This window comes from Ostrea edulis, chromosome 10, assembly GCF_947568905.1.
Source record: "Ostrea edulis chromosome 10, xbOstEdul1.1, whole genome shotgun sequence".
Lineage (NCBI taxonomy): Eukaryota > Metazoa > Mollusca > Bivalvia > Ostreida > Ostreidae > Ostrea > Ostrea edulis.
The window spans coordinates 46,051,539-46,075,596 of NC_079173.1; the positions used below are offsets into that span (position 1 = coordinate 46,051,539).

General features: G+C 34.6%; 1 protein-coding gene across 6 annotated transcripts in view; it reads left to right on the plus strand.

Moving 5' to 3' along the window:
- Positions 1 to 24,058, plus strand: part of LOC125666234 (uncharacterized) — a 249,059-nt gene that overhangs the window by 170,563 nt on the left and 54,438 nt on the right. For 2 of the 6 annotated variants that reach the window (XM_056151488.1, XM_056151489.1), the window contains exons 1-5: positions 5,817 to 5,859; positions 11,512 to 11,616; positions 12,325 to 12,428; positions 19,227 to 19,331; positions 20,039 to 20,142. The exons of 3 other annotated variants lie outside the window; for them this stretch is intronic. The gene's annotated coding sequence lies outside the window, so the exon portion shown is untranslated. Of the gene's footprint in view, positions 1 to 5,816; positions 5,860 to 11,511; positions 11,617 to 12,324; positions 12,429 to 19,226; positions 20,143 to 24,058 lie in introns of those variants that run through there. One more of the 6 variants, XM_056151482.1, reaches the window with a different exon arrangement.

The following is a 24,058-nucleotide window of genomic DNA, read 5'->3' on the forward strand; positions in this document are numbered from 1 at the left end:
ATTCCTATCGGAGATGTGCGCTGGTGAAGTCCACCTAGAAAAATCACTCAGGTGTGACAAACATATTTGGGGTATATATGGTTGGAGAAATTTAGGCTACCTCAGAGAAATATGGCAGATAAGATGAGAAAAGTGTACGTAGGTGTAACACAGCAAATTTTACTTTGTCATAAACAGCAGATACGAGCTAATGGTCAGTGCACTAAAATCAAACGAGAGAATATGATCATAAACATGATACAAACAATGACAACATGACTCAGCTATTCAAAATCATGCATTTGTCAATGTTTAAAGACCCCGAATGTAATCATAAAAACTATAAGATGAATGCACGACATTACATCCTCATATCTAATAGCATCTGCCAAAAAGTCATGTAGACGTTTTATTTGTTAAATAAAAAAATATATATAAGATGGTTTTTACCTCATTGCTACAACATGCATAACTGTGTTTGGTAGAAATACATATCTTGTTAGTGAAAATCGTTTTCATGATATTTTGAGACTGCAGAAAATAAGTAATGCTTGCTCAGTCTCCTAAACACTGAACCGTCATTGTCATTAAATCTGTTTGTCAGTCGACAGGACATGTCTACATCTGATTTCTGATATCGATTATTGTCTTTATCTTCCAATTCATTTGAATTGTTTTAAATTCTACAAGCTACATTTGTAACCTATGAAAGGTGAAGATAACGAACAGTGATCAATCTCACCACTCCTATAAACAATACAAAATGCATAGTTGAGAAAACAAGGATTTCTAGTTATACCAGTGGTGAAATCAGGTACCTATGAGGAGTATGCACCCCCTGTCGACCGGTCACACTTTTGTATTGATCAATTAAACGGAGTGATCCGTAGTCAAAATTATTATGTTAATAACGGCATAAGAATCGGTATGAAACAAATCAAACAGCATTTGACAAAACGATAGGTTGTATTAGCAAACTAGATCATTTGGTCGTTACAACCATATAATTTGCGAAATGTTGATTTTAAACGAGATCGTTGCAACCTCTGTATCATCAACTTCTTTGCCAGTAGCATGCCTTGATTTAGGAAAATGATCATACGTACAACAAGCTCCTGCGTATCGAATCAATTGCGAGATATAAACACCATGGAGGTGATCAGGGAATATTGCTACATGAATAGGAAAAGTTGACGATGGACGCGGGTCGGTTAAGGAATCCCTTATAGAATATCACAGTACACTTTATGCCTTTACTTCTCTGAACTACCAATATATGACGTCATAATGGAAATGACGTCAAGTCACTGCAAACTTGAGCTGTTATGACGGGGAGAGTGTCAAAAACTTTAGACTTTATTTCAAACTGCCTATAAGATGTCAGAACACTATAGCAAAATTCACGTGTCTGAATTGTATTTTAATATCTTAAATGTCCGAATATTTTAAAATAGTTTGTTTAATCGCCCTTGATTGAAATTCAGCGTGTTTACACTGCTTTCGAAGAAGAACTGAAGGTCACAGGGAGATATTTTTTCTTCGTCTTAAAAATATGAAGATAGTGTCAATCATATGTAGGAATACTATGACGTTATACGTCTACCAGAAACCTAAGATTTTACATAAAGGTTTGGATGGTAGAGAATTTACATGATTTTACTACATTTGAAACGTCATGGTCATTGTAACAAATGCCCATTAGAACTGATTGCACAAACGATACGTCTATATAACCATGGTCCTCTATTATCAAGTGATGGCTTCATGTATAAACCGTAGAAGTGAAAACATCATTGCCTTCATTTCCTACTATCAAACTGAAAGAATTTGATTATGATTATTTCGACCGATTCTATAAACTTTAAACACAGCACTCGTCGTTCTAGACAAGGCTGGTAGTTTGTACCAACTTGGATGGGTAAAGTAAACTACGCAGTGTTGGACGTCAGATGATCAGAGTTCTATAACCTCCCTGGGTTAACTATTTGATGGGTATGCAGTCAATCCATTTCAGTAAGTCATAATAAAGTTATCATATTATGCGATCATTGTGTGTATTGACATAAAGATTTGGCTGTGACAAAATCATGAGATGTAAATGAAGTGTCGCTTACCAAATGGTTCAACATAAGTTCCTTTCTAAGTATCGTATGCATTTAAAAATCCTATCCAAAACAACACGACACAGATATATGGAATTGTACTCGTTTTTTATAGAATATTCTGAGTGACACAGGAAAATAGCTCTACATTATAGCTCAGATAAATGTTAATATGTGAACTGTAGATACAGAATGAGAGACCGAGGAGAAAGATTCAGAAACAGAGCTTAAGAGACCTGCAGTTTTGTGAAACGAGGGAGGGGAAGACATACTTAAAATGAGAGAGTAGAGCGACTCTAGAAGAACGTGAAAGATATTCAGTGTTGTGAAACGAGAACGGGAGAAAAATACTTAGGAGAGAACGGGATAGGGAGGTCGAGAGGGAAAGAGAACGGAAAGAAAGATTCAGAAGAAAACAAGGAAGGGAGAGAGAGAGAGAGAGAGAGAGAGAGAGAGAGAGAGAGAGAGAGAGAGAATCCTACTTCGATGCCAAATACATGTATCATTTCGCAGAAGAAAAGAAAATTGATCATTGATATAATGGAAGCTTACAGGTCTTAAAAAATCCAGCTATTTTAAACTTTGTGAATGACAAATATTGGAAACTTACAGGAGTTGATGCTTTTAATTGTATTCATTACATTTTTTTTTAAATATGAGTTGAAAATGTGCATGGAGAGAGAGAGAGAGAGAGAGAGAGAGAGAGAGAAAGAGAGAGAGAGAGAGAGAGAGAGAGAGAGAGAGAGAGATGAAGAATACAGAAGGGGAGTGAATGGAAGAGAAAATCAGAGGAGGCAACATCTATGTAGAGCTGAGAAACGAGAAATACTGGGTGGCATTATTGTGGACAAATGACGACAGGTTGTTGAGTTCTTTGAAATTATTTCAAGGCAAAATCAATAGAAAAGAAACATGACGTTCGTATACTGATAATAAAAAAAATATTTTAATTAAAATATATACATTTGAGACGTCCATATTACTTTAGCTTTAAAGTTTATGAATGTATAGAAAATAATACTGGCGTTTCATGATTCAATGGATAGAAAACAAATAATCAGAAACATCTGTAAAAAGTATCATATTCCACATTGAAGCTTCGTAATTAATTTATACAACATAAAAATCTGAAACAGGTGTATAAAGTATTCTAGGCTACATTGTAATTCCGTGAAATTGATAGAATGCAATATATGCTATATTTTGTATTGTTTATAGGAGTTATGAGATTGATCACTATTCGTTATCTTTACCTTTCATGTTAACGATAACTGTAGACATGTGTGCATCATGATTTAAATTGTAAATGTTTTATATATATCATTAGTATGACACGTGTTTTTAAACGCAACACATTCATTAAGATCCAATATTACAGAAGGAATCCAGACATAGGGGTGAGTGTCTTAGAGGAGTAAACATCCTCTGTGGACCAGTTACATCTATCAGTGTGTAAAAACAGCCTAACAATTGGTATGAAACATCCTCTGTGGACCAGTTACATCTATCAGTATGTAAAAACAGCCTAACAATTGGTATGAAACATCCTCTGTGGACCAGTTACATCTATCAGTATGTAAAAACACCCTAACAATTGGTATGAAACATCCTCTGTGGACCAGTTACATCTATCAGTATGTAAAAACACCCTAACAATTGGTATGGGACATCCTCTGTTGACCAGTTACACCTATCAGTATGTAAAAACAGTCTAACAATTGGTATGAAACATCCTCTGTGAACCAGTTACATCTATCAGTATGTAAAAACACCCTAACAATTGGTATGAAACATCCTCTGTTGACCAGTTACACCTATCAGTATGTAAAAACACCCTAACAATTGGTATGAAACATCCTCTGTTGACCAGTTACATCTATCAGTATGTAAAAACAGCCTAACAATTGGTATGAAACATCCTCTGTTGACCAGTTACATCTATCAGTATGTAAAAACAGCCTAACAATTGGTATGAAACATCCTCTGTTGACCAGTTACATCTATCAGTACGTAAAAACAGCCTAACAATTGGTATGAAACATCCTCTGTGGACCAGTTACATCTATCAGTATGTAAAAACAGCCTAACAATTGGTATGAAACATCCTCTGTGGACCAGTTACATCTATCAGTATGTAAAAACAGCCTAACAATTGGTATGAAACATCCTCTGTGGACCAGTTACATCTATCAGTATATAAAGAACAGCCTAACAATTGGTATGAAACATCCTCTGTGGACCAGTTACATCTATCAGTATGTAAAAACAGCCTAACAATTGGTATGAAACATCCTCTGTGGACCAGTTACATCTATCAGTATGTAAAAACAGCCTAACAATTGGTATGAAACATCCTCTGTGGACCAGTTACATCTATCAGTATGTAAAAACACCCCAACAATTGGTATGAAACATCCTCTGTGGACCAGTTACATCTATCAGTATGTAAAAACACCCCAACAATTGGTATGAAACATCCTCTGTGGACCAGTTACACCTATCAGTATGTAAAGAACACCCTAACAATTGGTATGACACATTCTCTGTTGACCAGTTACATCTATCAGTATGTAAAAACAGCCTAACAATTGGTATGAAACATCCTCTGTGGACCAGTTACATCTATCAGTATGTAAAAACAGTCTAACAATTGGTATGAAACATCCTCTGTTGACTAGTTACATCTATCAGTATGTAAAGAACAGCCTAACAATTGGTATGAAAGATCCTCTGTTGACCAGTTACATCTATCAGTATGTAAAAACAGTCTAACAATTGGTATGAAACATCCTCTGTTGACTAGTTACATCTATCAGTATGTAAAGAACAGCCTAACAATTGGTATGAAACATCCTCTGTTGACTAGTTACATCTATCAGTATGTAAAAACAGCCTAACAATTGGTATGAAACATCCTCTGTGGACCAGTTACACCTATCAGTATGTAAAGAACACCCTAACAATTGGTATGAAACATCCTCTGTGGACCAGTTACATCTATCAGTATGTAAAAACAGCCTAACAATTGGTATGAAACACATCAGGCAACATACCACCTTACAACATGTCATTTTTTTTTTTTTGTAAATTAATTATCTAACTACCACCGAATAGCCAGAGATGGAATATTGACACACATAGATATACAGGGCAAATGGATGTGATCGATCAAAATGTTGATGATCTCTGGCGACATAGTATTCCTTAAATTTTAATATATTGTGTTCACTGACAATTTGCAATTTTAAGTGTTCATTTTATGTTTAATTAAGATCCCGTCAAATCAGATATATATTTCACATTTATATTACAGAATCGAAGAACATATCAATCTCACAATGGAATCCATTCAGAAGGATATTTTTATCAGACTCCTAAACATTGGTATTGATATTTCTTTAGTTCAGAGTTCAAACTTTAATCAATAAGTCTAAAGTTTGTGTCTTCAGTAGTATCACCCCCTGTTCAATGACGTCTTAAATCAGTTCTCTCATTACAATAGAGAACCTGTCTGGCGCTAAACTGATTAACGTTAATTAACAAATTAACAAGGATCAATCATGCAATACTGTTATCAGATGTCGATGTCATCTTGTGCGCTGTGAACAATGAAATCAGTTGACAGGACATTTAATTAAGCATAATACTCAGGTCTATCCCATAGTTCTCTTTGTTTTATCAGTTTAAATACACATGCCAACATTGAAATAACTTCATTGCATGCCTGTACTTTGACAGAGTATCTTAACAGTTCTAAGGAGAAGAACTAAAAAGCCAGGTAAGATCTGACTTATCTATAGCTATGTCTTACGTATTTGTGTTATTTTATGCCATTCTCATGTTCTCCAGTAAGCGCATAAGATATGACATTGATATAGTGTGTATACTGGTATCAATGGAGATGCAATACTGCGAAGCAAAACTATTCCATTCAATCTGAGATTGTGGAACATTTAAATTTGCATTTTCTGTGAACGAGTGATTCTCGGCATTACTTTGGATACTCGTGAACCAGTGTACAGCGATACGCCTGCGAATAATTTCATAAATTTATCTACGGATTTTAATTCCCTTTGAAAATATACAGTTTCCAAAGTCCGACAAGTCATGTTTGCCTAAAATGATAATAGCAGTGATCGACTTTGTTGTCTATGTTTGTGTTAAATGTCAATAGTGGTGTTTAAGTTGTGCTTTTTTGCGTCCCATTGATATTTTTTTCAATCTCAATGAGTAGCTACCAAGTGTAGTTGATATACAATAAGGTTAGACCTTGCTAAATATTTGAGTACGGAGTATCAATTACCAGTAACATTGTAATACATTCCCACACATTGTACTATACTCCCACACATTGTACTATACTCCCACACATTATAATATGCTCCCACAAATTATAATATACACCCACACATTATAATATACTCCCACACAATATAATATACACCCACACATTATAATATACTCCCACACATTATAATATACTTCCACACATTATAATATACTCCAACACATTATGATATACACCCACATATTGTAATATACTCCCACACATTGTAATATACTCCCACACAATATAATATACTCACACAGATTGTAATATACTCCCACACAATATAATATACTCCCACACATTATAATATACTCCCACACATTGTAATATACTCCCACACAATATAATATACTCCCACACATCAACATCTATCTCGCCTTTTGTGTTTCATCCAAACATTTATAAACAATCATCCTGGAAACATAACGTTCTTTAGGTTGTTACAGATATAGCAGCTAGCGAATGAGTTTAATAATGGTTGGAATCTGTTCAAACTCATTTGAATTTGAATCATTGAATAAAACTGCAAATGAGGCGATCGACTACAAGTCATCGCAAATCTAAAACCTATCTTCTTTTGTTTCTTACCCAACAGTGTTTATGTCCAAATATACCTTGAGATATGTCTTGGTAGTCACGTGATTCGCATCAAATCAATGTAAAACAAATTTCGATTTGCGAATGTAATGGGTACAAAGCTATATATTAAAAAAGACAACTCCTGCGCATTGTACTATTACATACAAGTTCAATCTTGTCCCCTTTGCAAATACGCATTTATACTGCGACAAATGGAATGTCGGACACATAGTGGAGAGAGGAAGAAGGTCAATAAATATCACGTGATTCTTGATATACAATGCATTGGATCGGTATCAAGACACAGAGTTTCAGGAAAGCAGTCGTTCTCCTGGCTACAAATATCAAATAATAAACATATATGAATATAAAACAACAATGCTAACTCGGGTAGAATACATATATAGAATTTGGTATATCTTATTGCATAATGCGTTCAGAATAAGATCAAATCATGACACGTATATCATAGAATATATCACTTCTTTTTATATCAAGCACCATATTTTGTAAGACAATGACACACATCGTGTGAACTTGATTAAAATTTGAACCAATTATTTGGATGGCAGAGAAACTACAGAAGCTGTGACGTCATAGTAACATATAACCATAGTCTGCAAATTATAATGACCTAATTCCACAAAGATACAGAGTCTCGAGAACTCCGGTAACTACTAGAGGGCTGACATTAATCCCGAGAACTCCGTTAACTACTAGAGGGCTGACTTTAATCCCGAGAACTCCGGTAACTACTAGAGGGTTGACTTTAATCCCGAAAACTCCGGTAACTACTAGAGGGCTGACTCTAATCCCGAGAACTCCGATAACTACAAGAGGGTTGACTTTAATCCCGAGAAATCCGGTAACTACCAGAGGGCTGACTTTAGTCCCGAGAAATCCGGTAACTAGTAGAGGGCTGACTTTAATCCAGAGAACTCTGGTCACTACTAGAGGGCTGACTTTAATCCCGAGAACTCCGGTAACTACTTGAGGGCTGACTTTAATATGTAATAGTCTTCGTGCTGTAAAATGTTATTAATTCTGTCAAATTGGAGAACATTTGTCATGATGTAAACTTATGGGAATTTCCTTACTACCGATTTTATGCAACTTTGTAACACAACATTCGCCGTTAGAGAGAAAACTGGTGGTTTATAACAAAACATAGCACATATTTAGATCAAGGCAGTCTTGAGTATCAATTGATCAGAGTTCTAACACCTCCTGGGGTAACTATTTGATAGCCAGGGTATGGAATCAGACCAGAGTAGTCGATAATAATACAGATTTCAGACATTGAAATCATGTTGTGCATTGTCATAAAAATTTTGCTCATGACAAAGCCCTGGGATTTAAATGCAGTGTTTCTTACCGAATGGTTAACCACAAGGATATTTTTAGGTATCGTACTGATTTTTAAAGTCCGATCCAAAACTTAGAGAGACGGGGTTGCAATGGTTTGTTATTGTAAATTATGGGTGAGACAGGAAAGTCACTGGGAATTATAGTTTGCCTAATGCCTCTAAATGTCTTGTGAATGTTGTTATTAAATTTCACTCAATGACTTGTTATCATGCAAACTGTAAGTTAAGAATGAGAGACTGCGGGGAGAAAGAAATATTAAGGTTAGTCCCCATACCACGTCAAATAACGTTAGAAACATCATTCACGAGTCATGAGCGCTGCCACTCGTTCAACAAACCTGGTGGCATTTTGGCGAATGTTGTAGACCGTATTCTTGTGCATTGAGACTTATTGTTTGAAAGCAAAATTTAAATTAAAAGAACAAAATACATAAGAATGACAATATTACAAACAAACTATTATAAAATTATACAAAATAACACTCGGGACAGTCAATGATTACTGATATACATAACAAACTATTATAAAATTATACAAAACAGCACTCGGGACAGTCAGTGATTATTGCTATACATAACAAACTATTATAAAATTATACAAAACAGCACTCGGGACAGTCAATGATTATTGCTATACATAACAAACTATTATAAAATTATACAAAATAACACTAGGGACAGACAATGATTATTGTTATACATATCAAACTATTATAAAATTATACAAAATAACACTCGGGACAGACAATGATTATTGTTATACATATCAAACTATTATAAAATTATACAAAATAACACTCGGGACAGTCAATTATTATTGTTATACATCGCAAAGTGTAAACTCTTTATCCACAATGTGTTACGATTGAGTCGTTTGGTCATTTCCGTGATATTTCTGTAAATGTTACATAATAAGATATTAAATCGTGTTACCAACCTTGACTGTATGTATTCAAGATCAGTTTTAGTGTGATTGCGGATCATTAATGACGGGTGTAATATCGAATCTTCTACAACAAAATGCTATTTTTTTGTGATACATGTACTGACAGTCAAATATTTTTGTTCCGCTTTCTGATGAATTATTTAAACCTAAAAGAATACGATGTCACCGTGACCTTTAAATATAACCACATTTTAAAGCTATATGACAGTGTGACCCCCCTAGCCAAATATACATTTTGATATTCATTTATATGACAAACATTGCCTCCGAAGCCTTCCGAATCCATAATAATTGTGTATATGTACATATCTATGATGTGTCTAATGATTTCAGGGCATTCAACTAGGCCTAGATCATACGTTGACAGATTTATACCATTTTTCTCTAGGTATCATTTCAGTCCTTGTACGTATCCGTGAGCGATTTCTTTTCTGGCCGGGCTTAACCTTCATTGATGTTTTAATCAAGTATGTTTGATTAAAACGCATCTGCATATACCCGGTACTACATCTCGTTCACACTCACATTGCATGTTTGTATCGCATTCTTAAAAACACGTACAAGGAATTAAATATTACCTAGGTGGCGAGAAATGCAAAGTTTGAGTGTTTTGAAATATTTGAATTTCCCCAAATTTGTAACACTACCCTACGTTAAAATGAAGTGATTGAACGTTGACAAATGTAAAAAAAAAAAATATTCCCGATCTACATGATTATACTTGCATGTTTGATAGATAACTAAAGCAACGCAGTCCTTGATATCAAATGATCAGAGTTCTATGACCTCCTGGGGTAAACAGCCAGGGTATGAAATCAGACCAGGGTAATCGATCATAATAAAGCTATCAGATACCGAGATCATTTTGTGCATTGTCATAAAAATCTGGCTCCTGACAAAGCCTGACATTTAAAGGCAGTGTGTGTTACCGAATGGTTAACCATAAGGTTTTGATGGTGTGTCGTTCTGATTTAAAAGTCCGATAGAAAACAACAGAGACATAGAGATATAATTGCGATAGTTCATTGTGTTTAATTATGGATGATACAGCAACGTAACTGTAAATTATAATTCGCTCAATGACTATTCAATTTGAAATCAATGTTACTATACAGCCTCTAATTTAGAATGAGAGACTGAGAGAGAGAGAGAGAGAGAGAGAGAGAGAGAGAGAGAGAGAGAGAGAGGGGGGGAGAGTTGTGAAATGTGAATGGGGAAGGTATATTCAGAAGGAAGGAGTGGGTGACAGATTATGACGGAGAGAGCGATAAAGAGAGATTTAGAGATTTAGAACGAGAAAGTGGGAGAGTGAGAAATATCAGAGGAGGAAATTGTGTGTAGTGCTGTGAAGCGAGGAATTCACTTTATGGAGGAAAGACAACATGTTAATAATTTCTTTTACTTTTTTTTTCAAAAGAATTGCTAAAGAAAATAAATGTGACGGTCTGATACAGAAAATTATAAAGATATCAGAAGTCGATCATTTTAACTGAAATGTAAGCATTCAAAACGTCCAGGTAGCTTACTCTAGCTTGAGTGTTTTTGAATTGATAGGAAGTAGTTTGGAGTTTCATGTTTCATTGAATAAAAAAAAAAACAGGAATGGGAATAGAAATCACTATAGTATGCATTGCAGTTCCATGGTTTTGATACAATACAATACATGCTAACAATAATTGTTGACATGCCTGCATTAAAATTTCAATGATATATTTTTTGTAAGCTCATTAGATGATATTCGCTTTGAAACACAGCATATTCATTAAGATCTCATCAAAACAAAATACATATTGGAGGATGAATTCAAAGGTAAGATCAAAAGCCCAGGAGGAGTAAGCTTCCCCTGTTGAGCAGGTACACCCATTGTGAGCCTTATATATTGATCAAAGAAACAGATCAAACAAACTTAACACAGGCTGTTAATATTTGTATGAAACGAACCACACAGCATACCACTTAATAACTAGTTATGTTTTTAAATTATATCTTCATACGGATCACTGAATTTGCCATAGATGGAATGCTGGCATATCTAAGTAAACATGACAAATGAATGTGATTGATCAAAATTTATATTATATTTTACGACCTAGTATTTCCTGATTTTCATTTTGTTTTGTTAACAGAAGATTTACAATTCTGAGTGTTAAGTTCATGTTTAATTAAAATCCATTCAAATAAGACAACTATTTCACATTTTTGTTACAGAATCGAGGGAAATCTACATCCACAGAAGCCAAGGAAATGAAGGACATTTTGAACAATATATGTAGCTGAATTTCAAGACGTATTTAGCATCGCGAAGTAGATAGGGTAAATCAGTATGACAATTTTAAATCAATGAAATGCATTTAGAAAAAGATATATTTACGACTTTTAAACATCGGTATTTCTGTTTTTCAGTTTAGAGATTGCACTTTTATCAATAAATCTAAAGTATGTCTTCAATAATAATATTCCTTCTGTTCAATAAGATCTTAAATGAGTTCTATAATTACAATAGAGAACTTGTCCAGCACTGAACTAATTAATATAAATGAACCAGGATCAGTCATACAGTACTGTTATCAGATGTTGATGTCATTTTGTGCGCTATAAACAAAGAGATCATTTGAAAGAACCTTTAATTACGGAATGCTCAGGTCTACCCCTTTGTTCTCTTTGTTTTTCTCAGCTTAAATACACATGCCATCAACGAAATATTTCCACGTGCTATCTGTACTGTAAAACATTATGATCATCGTTCTAAATGAAAAAAGAAGCGAAGACGATAAGATTTTATTTATCTACAGCTATATCTCATCGATTTTTGTGGAAATAGACTGTTGTCAAATTTCAACTCAGAGCAGTTTATAAGCAGTTAAACGAGCAGAATGATATCCAGTCGTAAGAGAAATATAATACTTTTTTTAATGGGCAATTATAGAATAGCTAAATAAAACTATTTTATTCCATTCCAGATTGTGAAACAATTGAAACTTGCATTTTCTGTGAACTAATGAATCTCCACATTCACTTCAGATACCCGTGAATCTGTGTTCAGCCAACAAACCCGAGGTTACCTATATAAATCTATCTACTTATTCCAATTCCTGCTGTAAAAGAAATCCAGTTACCAGCTTCCGGTAAGTCATGTTTTGGTGTCTTTTGATTGGTTGGCTGGTTGTTTGTTGTATGTCCGATTGAGAGTGTTTCATTCTTGTTGAGGCGTTAGGAGTTGTATTAAAAGTACCACAGATTTACACATTGCTTAGTGTTTAAACATTCATCGCTAATGGCATCATGTCATGGTGCGCTACTTTTTCCGTTGATCTTAACCATACTTTAAATCAGACAGAAACATTTGGCAAAAACCCAACGTACAATAACTTCCGGGGGGGGAGGCTTAGCGGTACAATACCTTCCACGGAACCATACTACAACTTCATAACTATGAACATAGAAAATGTCAATTTTATAACATTAATCAATGATGAAAACATAAGGAATGCAACATATAAATAAATTAACCATAATTGGTGTGTTCTACTAACACACACAGTGTCGGATCCAGGAATTCTCAAAAATAAGACTTTTTTTATTTTAGCCAATATACTGATACATTTTGGGTGTTAAACTATGAGTTTTACACGCATTATATCCGATTTCAGTATGTTCAGTGCAGAGTTTGTTTTGACAAACTAGATCGTTATAACGACCATATGATTTGCGAAATGCATCGAATATATATATGATTAGGTTGAAAGTATTAAAATTCTGCATAAAGCATACTGAAATCAGATACACTGCGAGTATGTCTAGGTGTCCGTGTTTCTCCAACTATTGATTATGTATTGCAAAAGCACGTGCTGTATTTAGCTAAAGTTTCAGTAGTCACGTGATTAACCAAGTTAAAAAAAGTAACTTTCACTTCATGACGGGTTAAACCACTGCTGTGATGTGTTAACAGCTGTATGTGATAAAGACAAATTGCACTATTTTCATATGCATAGCAAACCTTTTACTGTTCTCAGATGAAGGGGCACGAAAACGAGATTATAACGAAGACTGTTCAATCTGATCAATTCAATAAAGAATACAAAAGTAAGAATAGGGCAACTATAGTAAGACCGCGAAACATATCAACTGGACACAACAAAATAGGGACCAGATATCTAGTCTATACTAAACATATCAACTATTGGACACAACAAAATAGGGACCAGATATCTAGTCTATACTAAACATATCAACTATTGGACACAACAAAATAGGGACCAGATATCTAGTCTATACTAAACATATCAACTATTGGACACAACAAAATAGGGACCAGATATCTAGTCTATACTAAACATATCAACTATTGGACACAACAAAATAGGGACCAGATATCTAGTCTATACTAATATGGGAAGCAAATTATTACAGGGCAGAACATCCCGTTATTATGATTAACAAGATAGCTGAGGAAATAGCATTAATATGTTAATACTATGGCGCGACCATTGTCACAAACCACGGTTATGAGTCCACACATGTTCCCTTACTGATGTAGAGAATCTATTAGAAACACCTGTGGTTAACCGACGATGTGGCTTGACATGCCTAGCCGAGACTAGATTTTTAAATACCTGTTTGTATGGCTCAAGGCGGATATGACAGGAAATGCTTACTTCTCCTCTGCACCTGACTCGACCTTTGGTATGTCCTAGGGTCCGTGTTTGTCCAGTTCTTAATTTCGTTGTCCTTATTTGAGTTATGAGACTGATCACTGTTTGTCATCTTCACCTTTTCATAGTAAAGGGATTACAGCATTTTACTGTGTGCAGCGTTATAGTCGTAGTAAAAAGTAATCATAGTATGTAAGTCATAAGGAATTAATTGTACAAAGAAACAATTGTAGCCATCTAATATCTGTTATTTGGTTCAATATGAAATAACCTTAGCAGTGGGAAGGTGTGTGTATTAATTTCCTTTAAGTTGTTACAGATATAGCAGCTAGTGAATGAGTTTAATAATGGTTGGAATCTGTTCAAACTCATTTGAATTTGAATCATTGAAAAGAAAGGGAATTGCAAATGAGGCCATAAACTACCTATAATTTCAACTCATCGCAGATCTAAAACCTATCCTTTTTTCTCTTTATTTCCCTTACCCAACAGTGGTTATGTCACTATAGACCTTGCGAATATAATGGGTACAAAGTTATGTGTTAAAAAATGCATAGTTCCACCTCATCGCAAATCTAAAACCTTTTTTTTTCTTTATTACCTTTACCCAATAGTGTTTTTGTCACTATAGACCTTGAGATGTGTCTTGGTAGTCACGTGATCCGCATCAATTCAATGTAAAAGCATAAATTTCGATTTGCGAATGTAATGGGTACAAAGCTATACATTAAAAAAGACAACTCGTGCACATTGTACTATTACATACAAGTTCAATATTGTTCCTTTTGCAAATGCACATTTCTATTACGACAAATGGAATGGCGGACACATAGTGGAGAGACGAAAGAAGTTCAATAAATATCACGTGTTTCTTGATATACAATTCATTGAATCAGTATCAAAACTCAGAAATTCAGGAAGGCACTCGTTTTCCTGCTTACAAATATCAAATAACAAACATATATTGAAATAAAATGAATACTGACTCGAGTAGAATACATATGAGAATTTGCCATGTTTCATTGCATAATACGTGTAGAATAAAAACAAATCGTGCAACGCATCTCATAGAATACAACACTATAGGGTTATTCAACCTATATTGGTGAATATTGGCACCAGTTGGTTGTGAAAATGCACGAACTTGCGAGTCGTGCCAATATAAGTTCAATAACCCTTTTATCATGTAGCTAAAGTATTTAGTTATGAAATTGTACCCCTTTTCACTCAAACTACTCCAAAATAGACGAGAATCCATCAATATTAGCATCTAAACTGAAAGTGTGCAATAACAACATGCATTCCTTAACTGTCCAATATTTAACCCGTCATTAATGCATGAAGCAAACTGATTTTGTAAATGGGACATCATAATTTATGTACAGTAAAACATTTTGCTTCAGTAAATATCAAATACCGGCTCTGTCAGATTTGGAGGAGCGTCGTCTGCCATTTGGCTTGCTTACGTCGTTACAGTAACGTCAATATTGAACGCTCATACTCGAATATTCCGGGCGCATACAATTTACGCAATAATTTAGCGTTCAATAAATTATCAGGATATTGAACGATAGCATTTTCTAGACTTTACGCAGATTTTATATTAGACTATTAGCTATATTATAATACTTTTTATTCAAGCACTATATTTTGTAAGAAAATGGCACACATCGGGTGAACTTGATTAAAAATTGAACCAATTGTCTGGATGGCAGAGAAACTACAGAAGCTGTAACGTCATAGTAACATATAACAATAGTCTGCAAATTATAATTAACTAATTCCACAAAGATACAGAATCTCCAGAACTCCGGGAACTACTAGAGGGCTGACTTTAATATGTAATAGTCTTCGTGCTGTAAAATGTAGTACCATCATTTACTTCTATCAAACTGAATAGAATTGGACATGGTGTAAACTTATGGGAATTTCCTTACTACGGATTTTATAAAACTTTGTGACACAGCATTCGCCGTTATAGAGAAGGCCTATGGCCTATAACAAAACATAGCAGATATTTAGATCAATGCAGTCTTGAATATCCCTTGATCAGAGTTCTAACACCTCCTGGGGTAAACAGCCAGGGTATGAAATCAGACCAGAGTAATCGATCATAATACAGCTATCAGACATTGAGATCAGTTTGTGCATTGTCAAAAATTTGGCTCATGAAAAAGCCCTGAGATTTAAATCCAGTGTTTCTTACCGAATGGTTAACCATACGGTTCTTTTTGTGTATTGTACTGATTTAAACGTCCGATCCAGAGCTACCGATATAGAGAGATAGAGTTGTAATGGTTTGTTATTGTAAATTATGGGTGAGACAGGAAAGCCACTGGAAATGATAGTTTGCTCCATGACTTTAAATGTTATGTGAATGTTGTTATTAAATTTCACTCAAAGACTTGCTATTATGCAAACTGTAAGTTAAGAATGAGATACTTAAGAGAGAAAGAAATATTAAGGTAATTCCCCATACCACGTCAAATAACGTTAGAAACATCATTCACGAGTCATGAGCGCTGCCACACGTTCAACAAACCCGATAACATTTTGGGGAATGCTGGAGACCATATTCATATATATTGAAACTTATTGTTTGAAAGCAAACAGCCAAAATTGAAATTTAAAAAAACAACATACATACGAATGACAATATCATAAAAAAAAATTATAATAAAATTATACAAAATAACTCTCTGGACAGTCAATGATTATTGTTATACATAATAAACTACTCTAAAATTATACAAAATAACACTCGGGACAGTCAATTATTATTGTTATACATAACAAACTATTATAAAATTATACAAAATAACACCCGGGACAGTCAATTATTATTGTTATACATAACAAATTATTATAAAATTATACAAAATAACACTCGGGACAGTCAATTATTATTGTTATACATAACAAACTATTATAAAATTATACAAAATAACACTCGGGACAGTCAATTATTATTGTTATACATCGCGAAGTGTAAACTCTCCATCCACATTGTTACCATTTAGACATTTGGTCATTCCTGAGATATTTCTGTAAATGTTGCAGAATAAGATGTTACATTGTGTTGCCAACCTTGACTGTATGTATTCAAGATCAGTTTTTGTGTGGTTGCAGATCATTAATGACGGGTGTAATATGGAATCTTCTACAACAAAATGTAATTCTGTGTGTGATAACTGTAGTGACAGTCAAATATTTGTGTTCTGGTTCCTGATAAATTATTTAAACCTGAAAGAATACGATGTCATCGTAACCTTTAAATATACCAACATTTTAAAGTTATATGACAGTGTAACCCCCTAACCAAATAGACATTTTGATATTCATTTATACGACAAACATTGCCTCCGAAGCCTTCCGAATCGACAATAAATGTGTATATGTACATATCCATGATGTGTCTAATAATTTCAGGGCGTTCAACTTGGCCTAGATCATTCGTTGACAGATTTATAACATTTCTCTCTAGGTATCATTTGGGTTCTTGTATGTATCCATGAACGTTTTCTTTTCTGGCCGGGCTTGACCTTCACTGATGTTTGGTCAAGTCTACTTGATTAAAACGTCTCTACATATACCCGATACTACTTCTCGTTCACACTCACATCGCATGGTTGTATCGTATTGTTAAAAAAGTACAAAGAATTTAATATTACTATGTGGCTAGGAATGCAGAGTTCGGGTGTTTTCAAATATTTGAATTTTCCCAAATTTGTAACACGAGCCTAAGTTAAAATGCGCTGACTGAACGTTGAGAAATGTAAAAACAAAAATATCCCCGATCTACAAAACTATACAAGCATCTTTGATAGATAATTAAACAACGCAGTCTTTGGTATCAAATGATCAGAGTTCTATCACTTCCTGGGGTAAACTATTTGATAGCCAGGGTATGAAATGAGACCAACGTAGTCTATCATAATAAAGCTATCAGATACCGAGATCATTTTGTGTATTGTCATAAATATTTGGCTCCTGACAAAGCCCTGGCATTTAAAGGCAGTGTCTGTTACCGAATGGTTAACCATAAGGTTTTGATGGTGTATCGTTCTGATTTAAAAGTCCGATCAAAAACAACAGAGACATAGAGATATAATTACGACAGTTTATTATGTTGAATTCTGCATGATATAGCAAAGTAACTGTAAATTATAATTCGCTCAATGACTATCTAATAGAGAGAGAGAGAGAGAGAGAGAGAGAGAGAGAGATGTATAGAATTGTGAAATGAGTACGGAAAAGAAATATTCAGAAAGAAAGAGTGGTTAAAAGATTTTGTAGGAGAGATCGATAAAGATAAATTTAGAGATTTAGAAGGGGAGAGTGGGAGAGGGAAGAATCCAGAGGAGGAGATACCGTGTAGTGCTGTGAAACGAGGAATACGCTTTATGGAGGAAAGACAACATGTTGATAATTGCTTTGAAAAAAGAATTTCTAAAGAAAATAAATGTGGAGGTCTTACACAGAGAAATATTAAGTTATGAGAAGTCGATCATTTTAACTAAAATATAAGCATTCAAAACGTCCACGTAGCTTTCTCTAGCTTGAGTGTTTATGAATTTATAAAAAGTACTTTGGAGTTTCAGGCTTCATTGAACACAAAAAACAGGAATAGGAATATAAATCACTATAGTATACATTGCAGTTCCATGGTTTTGATACAATACAATATACATGCTAACAATAATTGTTGACATGCGTGCATTAAAATTTCAAGGATATATTTTTGTAAGCTCAATAACATGATATTAGTTTCAAAACACAGCATATTAGCATAGTCATTAAGATCTCGTCAAAGCAAAATATACCACTTAATAACTAGTAATGTTTGTAAATTGTAAATTAAGTTATTTCGGATTTCAAACATTTCGGTTGAGCATCACTGAAGAGACACTGTTTGTCGAAATTCGCATCTGGTGCATCAAAATTGGTATCCTATAAGGTTTATATATCTTCATAAGGATCACGTACTTTGCCATCTTGGCACACTAATTTTGACTGTGGATAACTCCGTTTACCTGATCAGGATATAGGGCTCACGGCGGGTTTGACCGGTTAACAGAGAATGCTTACTCCTCCTAGACACCTGATCCCACCTTTGGTGTGTCCAGGGGTCCATGTTTGCCGAACTATCTATTTTGTATTGCTTATAGGAGTTTTTGTTTTGTTCACTGAAGATTTACAATTCTGAGTGTTGAGTTCATGTTTAATTAAAATCAATTCAAATAAGACAACTATTTCACATTTTCGTTACAGAATCGAGGGAAATCTACATTCACAGAAACCAAGGAAATGAAGGACATTTTGAACAATATCTGTAACTGAATTTCAAGACGTATTTAGCATGCAGAAGTAGATAGGGTAAATCAGTATGGAAATTTCAAGTCAGTGAAATGCATTTAGAAAGAGATATATTTAGGACTTTCAAACATCGGTATTTGGGTTTTTCAGTTTAGAGATTACACTTTTATCAATAAATCCAATATATGTCTTCAATAATATATTCCTCTCGTTCAACAAGGTCTTAAATGAGTTCTATAATTACAATAGAGAACCTGTCCAGCACTGAACTAATTAATATAAATTAACAAGGATCAGTCATGCAATACTGTTATCAGATGTTGATGTCATTTTGTGCGCTATAAACAAAGAGATCATTTGAAAGAACCTTTAATTACGGAATGCTCAGGTCTACCCCTTGGTTCTCTTTGTTTTCCTCAGTTTAAATACACATGTCAACAACGAAATATCTCCATGTGCTATATGTACTTTAAAACCATTATGATCATCGTTTTAAATGAAAAAGAAGCGAAGACGGTAAGATCTTATCTACCTATAGCTATTTCTCATCGATTTTTGTCGAAATCGACTGTTGTCAAATTTCAACTCAGAGAAGTTTATAAGCAGTTAAACGAGCAGAATTATATCCAGTCGCAAGAGAAATATAATACTTTTATTAATGGGCAATTGTAGAATAGCTGAATAAAACTGTTTCATTCCATTCCAGATTGTGAAACATTTGAAACCTGCATTTTCTGTGAACTAATGAATCTCCACATTCACTTCAGATACCCGTGAATCTGTGTTCAGCCAACAAACCAGAAATTACTTCTATAGATCTATCTACTTATTCTAATTCCTGCTGAAAAAGAAATCCAGTTACCAGCTTCCGGTAAGTCATGTTTCGGTCTTTTGATTGGTTGGCTGTTTGTTTGTTGTATGTCTGATTGAGAGTGTTTCATTCTTGTTGAGGCGTTAGGAGTTGTATTAGAAGTACCACAAATTTACACATTGCTTAGTGTTTAAACATTCATCACTAGTCACATCATGTCATGGTGCGCTACTTTTTCCTTTGATCTTAGCCATACTTTAAATCAGACAGAAAACATTTGGCAAAAACCCAACGTACAATATAATAACTTCCAGGGGCGGAGCTTAGCTGTACAATAACTTCCACGGAACCATACCACAACTTCATAACTATGAACACAGAATATGAAAATTTTGTAACATTAATCAATGATGAAAATAAAACAAATGCGACATATAAATAAATTAACCATGATTGATATGTTCAACTAACACACACAGTGTCGGATCCAGGAATTCCGGAAAAAAACTTTGTTTTAGCCAATATACTGAGACATGTTGGGTGCTAAACTATGAGTTTTACACGCATTATATCTGAGTTTAGTATGTTCTGTGCAGAGTTTGTATTGACGAACTAATCGTTATAACGACCATAGAATTTGCGAAATGCATCGAATATAAATATGATTAGGTTGCAAGCATTCAATTTCTGTATAGAGCATACTGAAATCAGATACACTGCTAGCATATCTAGGTATCCGTTTTTGCCCAACTATCTATTATGTATTGCTTAGGAGTTATGAGATTGATCACTGTTCGCTATCTTTACATTTCATGCAGTACTACCTTGTAAATTCACGGCGAGGAGATGGGATGGGACTTTCGATCCGCCACTCACGCATGAACACAACTGTATATAATAACTCTGTTTTACAGTGGAATTGATTCTCAACCGCAAAAAGCACGTGTTGTATGAAACTAAAGTTTCAGTAGTCACGTGATTAACAAAGTTAAAAAAGATAACGTTCATTTCATGATGCGTTAAACCATTGCTGTGATGTGTTAACAGCTGTATGTGATAAAAACAAATTGCACTATTTTAATATGCATAGCAAACCTTTTTACTGTTCTCAGATGAAGAGGTACGAAAACGAGATTATAACGAAGACTGTTCAATATTATCAATTCAATAAAGAATACAAAAGTAAGAACAGGGCAAATATAGTAAGACCACGAAACATATAAACTACTGGACACAACAGAGTAGGGACCATATACTTAGTCTATACTGATATGGGAAGCAAATTATTACAGGAAGAACATCCCGTTATTATGATTAACAAGATAGCTGAGGAAATAACTTTAATATGTTAATACTATGGCGCGGCAATTGTCACAAACCACGGTTATGAGTCCACACACGTTCCCTTCATGATGGAGATGATCTATAAGAAGCACTCATGGTTAACCGACGATGTGGCTTGACATTCCTAACCGGGACAAGAATTTTAAATACTTGTTTATATGGCTCACGACGGATGTGACACGGAAATGCGTACTTCTCCTTAGCACCTGACCCGACCTTCGGTATGTCCTAGAGTCAGTGTTTGTCCAGCTCTTAATTTCATTGTCCTTGTTTGAGTTATGAGACTGAGCACTGTTTGTCATCTTTACCTTTTCATGGTAAAGGGATTACAGGAGTTTGCTCTGTGTAGCGTTATAGTTGTAGTAAAAAGTAATCATAGTCTGTAAGTCATAAGGAATTAATTGCACTATGAAACAATTGTAGCCATCCAATATCCGTTATTTGGTTGATTTTCAATATGAAATAACCTTAGCAGTGGGAAGGTGTGTGCATGAATTTCCTCCTATCACACTGAATAAAATTGTTCATGATATAAACATGTGGGTATTTCTTTACTACCGATTTTATTAAACTTTCAACATAGCTATAGCACTCTTCGTTAATGGCAGATCTGGTGGTTAATAACAAACTTAATAGATAATCAAAACAACACCATCTTCAAAATCAGTTCATCAGAGTCTCATTACCTCTCGGGATAAACTATTTGATAGTTGGGGTATGGAATCAGATTAAGGATTATCTCCCTCATGTATAGCTCTTATCCTTGGACGAATTTGGCTCCACTTTTTTGGCACCCTGTTTTTGGCTATATTTAGCTCTAAAACTTCATAGTTATTTCGGATTTCAAATACTTCGGTTGACCATCACTGAAGAGACATTATTTGTCGAAATGCGCATCTGGTACATCAAACTTGGTACCGTATAAGTTTTACATTATGACCCCTGGGTCGAAGCCTCTGCTGGTGGACTGTTAGTCCCCGAGGGTCTCTACAGCCCAGTAGCTAAGCTTCGTTACTAGCATGAAAATACGGATGTATATTTAATTGCTGTTATAAAATTTAGAAATTCATTTCAAAATTAAGAGACATTATTTGTCGAAATGCGCATCTGGTGCATCAAAATTAGTACCGTATAAGTTTTACACAATGGTAGTCAATCATAATAAAGCTATCAGATACCGATATTATTATGTGCATTGGCAAAAAGATTTAGCAGTGACAAAACACTGGGATTTAAATGCAGTGTATCTCACTTAATGGTTAACCATAGGGTTCTTTGTATGCCCTACTTAAAACAATCAGCATGAAACATGCAGGACAACATTTGATCCAACCATAGGTTGTATTTGTAAATTAGATCATTATAACGACCATATAATTTGTAAAATGCTGACTTTCAACGAGACTGTTGAAACCCTTCTGAATTCATCGTTTCAATTTAACACTTCCACTACATATCAATAATACTATCAAAATAAGGGGGGTAAAACTACCTTAAATATCAAGAATTGCACAGAGCTAGACAATTTTACACATACAAAAAAATAAACGTTCCTTCTCGAAAAGAGAGGAAGGGGAAAACACCCTAGCCTGGTGATAAAATGCTTTGGTTAATTATTACAGGGTAACACCACAACGCTATTGTCACGAACTTTAGTACCTGACCGAGGCTATATACGCCTTATTAATTGAATTACATGCATGTGTTTTATATCAAAGGATTCGTGTTTGTCCCACACCAAATCTTGTATAGGATTGGTGATATTGATCCCTACTGCTAAAACATCGTGGTTTTGTTGCTGAAACGTCTTTGTTCCGAAACTTCCACTGGAAGTGCTGGAACGTTCTACATCAAAACATCCCCAAGTCAGAACATCGAACACCCTTTTCCGTTAAGTCGACTAATTGCCACAGAACTGGTGTTTCTAAAACGCGGAATGTAAATCGGAACGGACAATTAAAAACACATATCAGGATATAGGGCTCATGGTGGGTGTTTGAATTTCAATATACGAAGAGTTTAAGGAAGTAAGTTTACATTATAATGTATTGTTCGAGTTTGTGTTCAAATGGAGTTTTTACAAGTATAATTACACCTTATCATAATTTGCTATGGAAAAATAAACATACCAGCCTAGTGGCCTCTTCCCACTTTTACTGATTGGAAATTTTAAGCAGAATAAATGGTCAAATATTGAAGAGAACGATTTCCCGGTTTAAGAAAATTGAGCTTGCGAAACTAAACCTATACGTTAAAAATCCTCCCTCCATTCTTTGTGACATCAGTGGTAAACTAAGTGAGTATCTTATTTACATATATATCTTAGGTTTCATTTTTGCAGTTACTCCCTTTACATCCCATGTTGGGGGCAAGTTTATCGATGCGGTCCTAAACTTTACATAAGATGAAGGGAGTGGCGGGTTACAGCTGTATTTTATCTATTTCTGTCCAAGTTGCAATATAATGAATCCCGAGAATTTCAGAAAATGTGATATATGACGATATAAATATAATCAGGCTCGTTCCATCATTTTTTTAACCGGGGGGGGGGGGGGGGTCACAATTGTCTGAAAATATTTATCTTTTCAAATACAAATTGGAATCAAAGCTCTAAATCCTGAATATTGTGTAT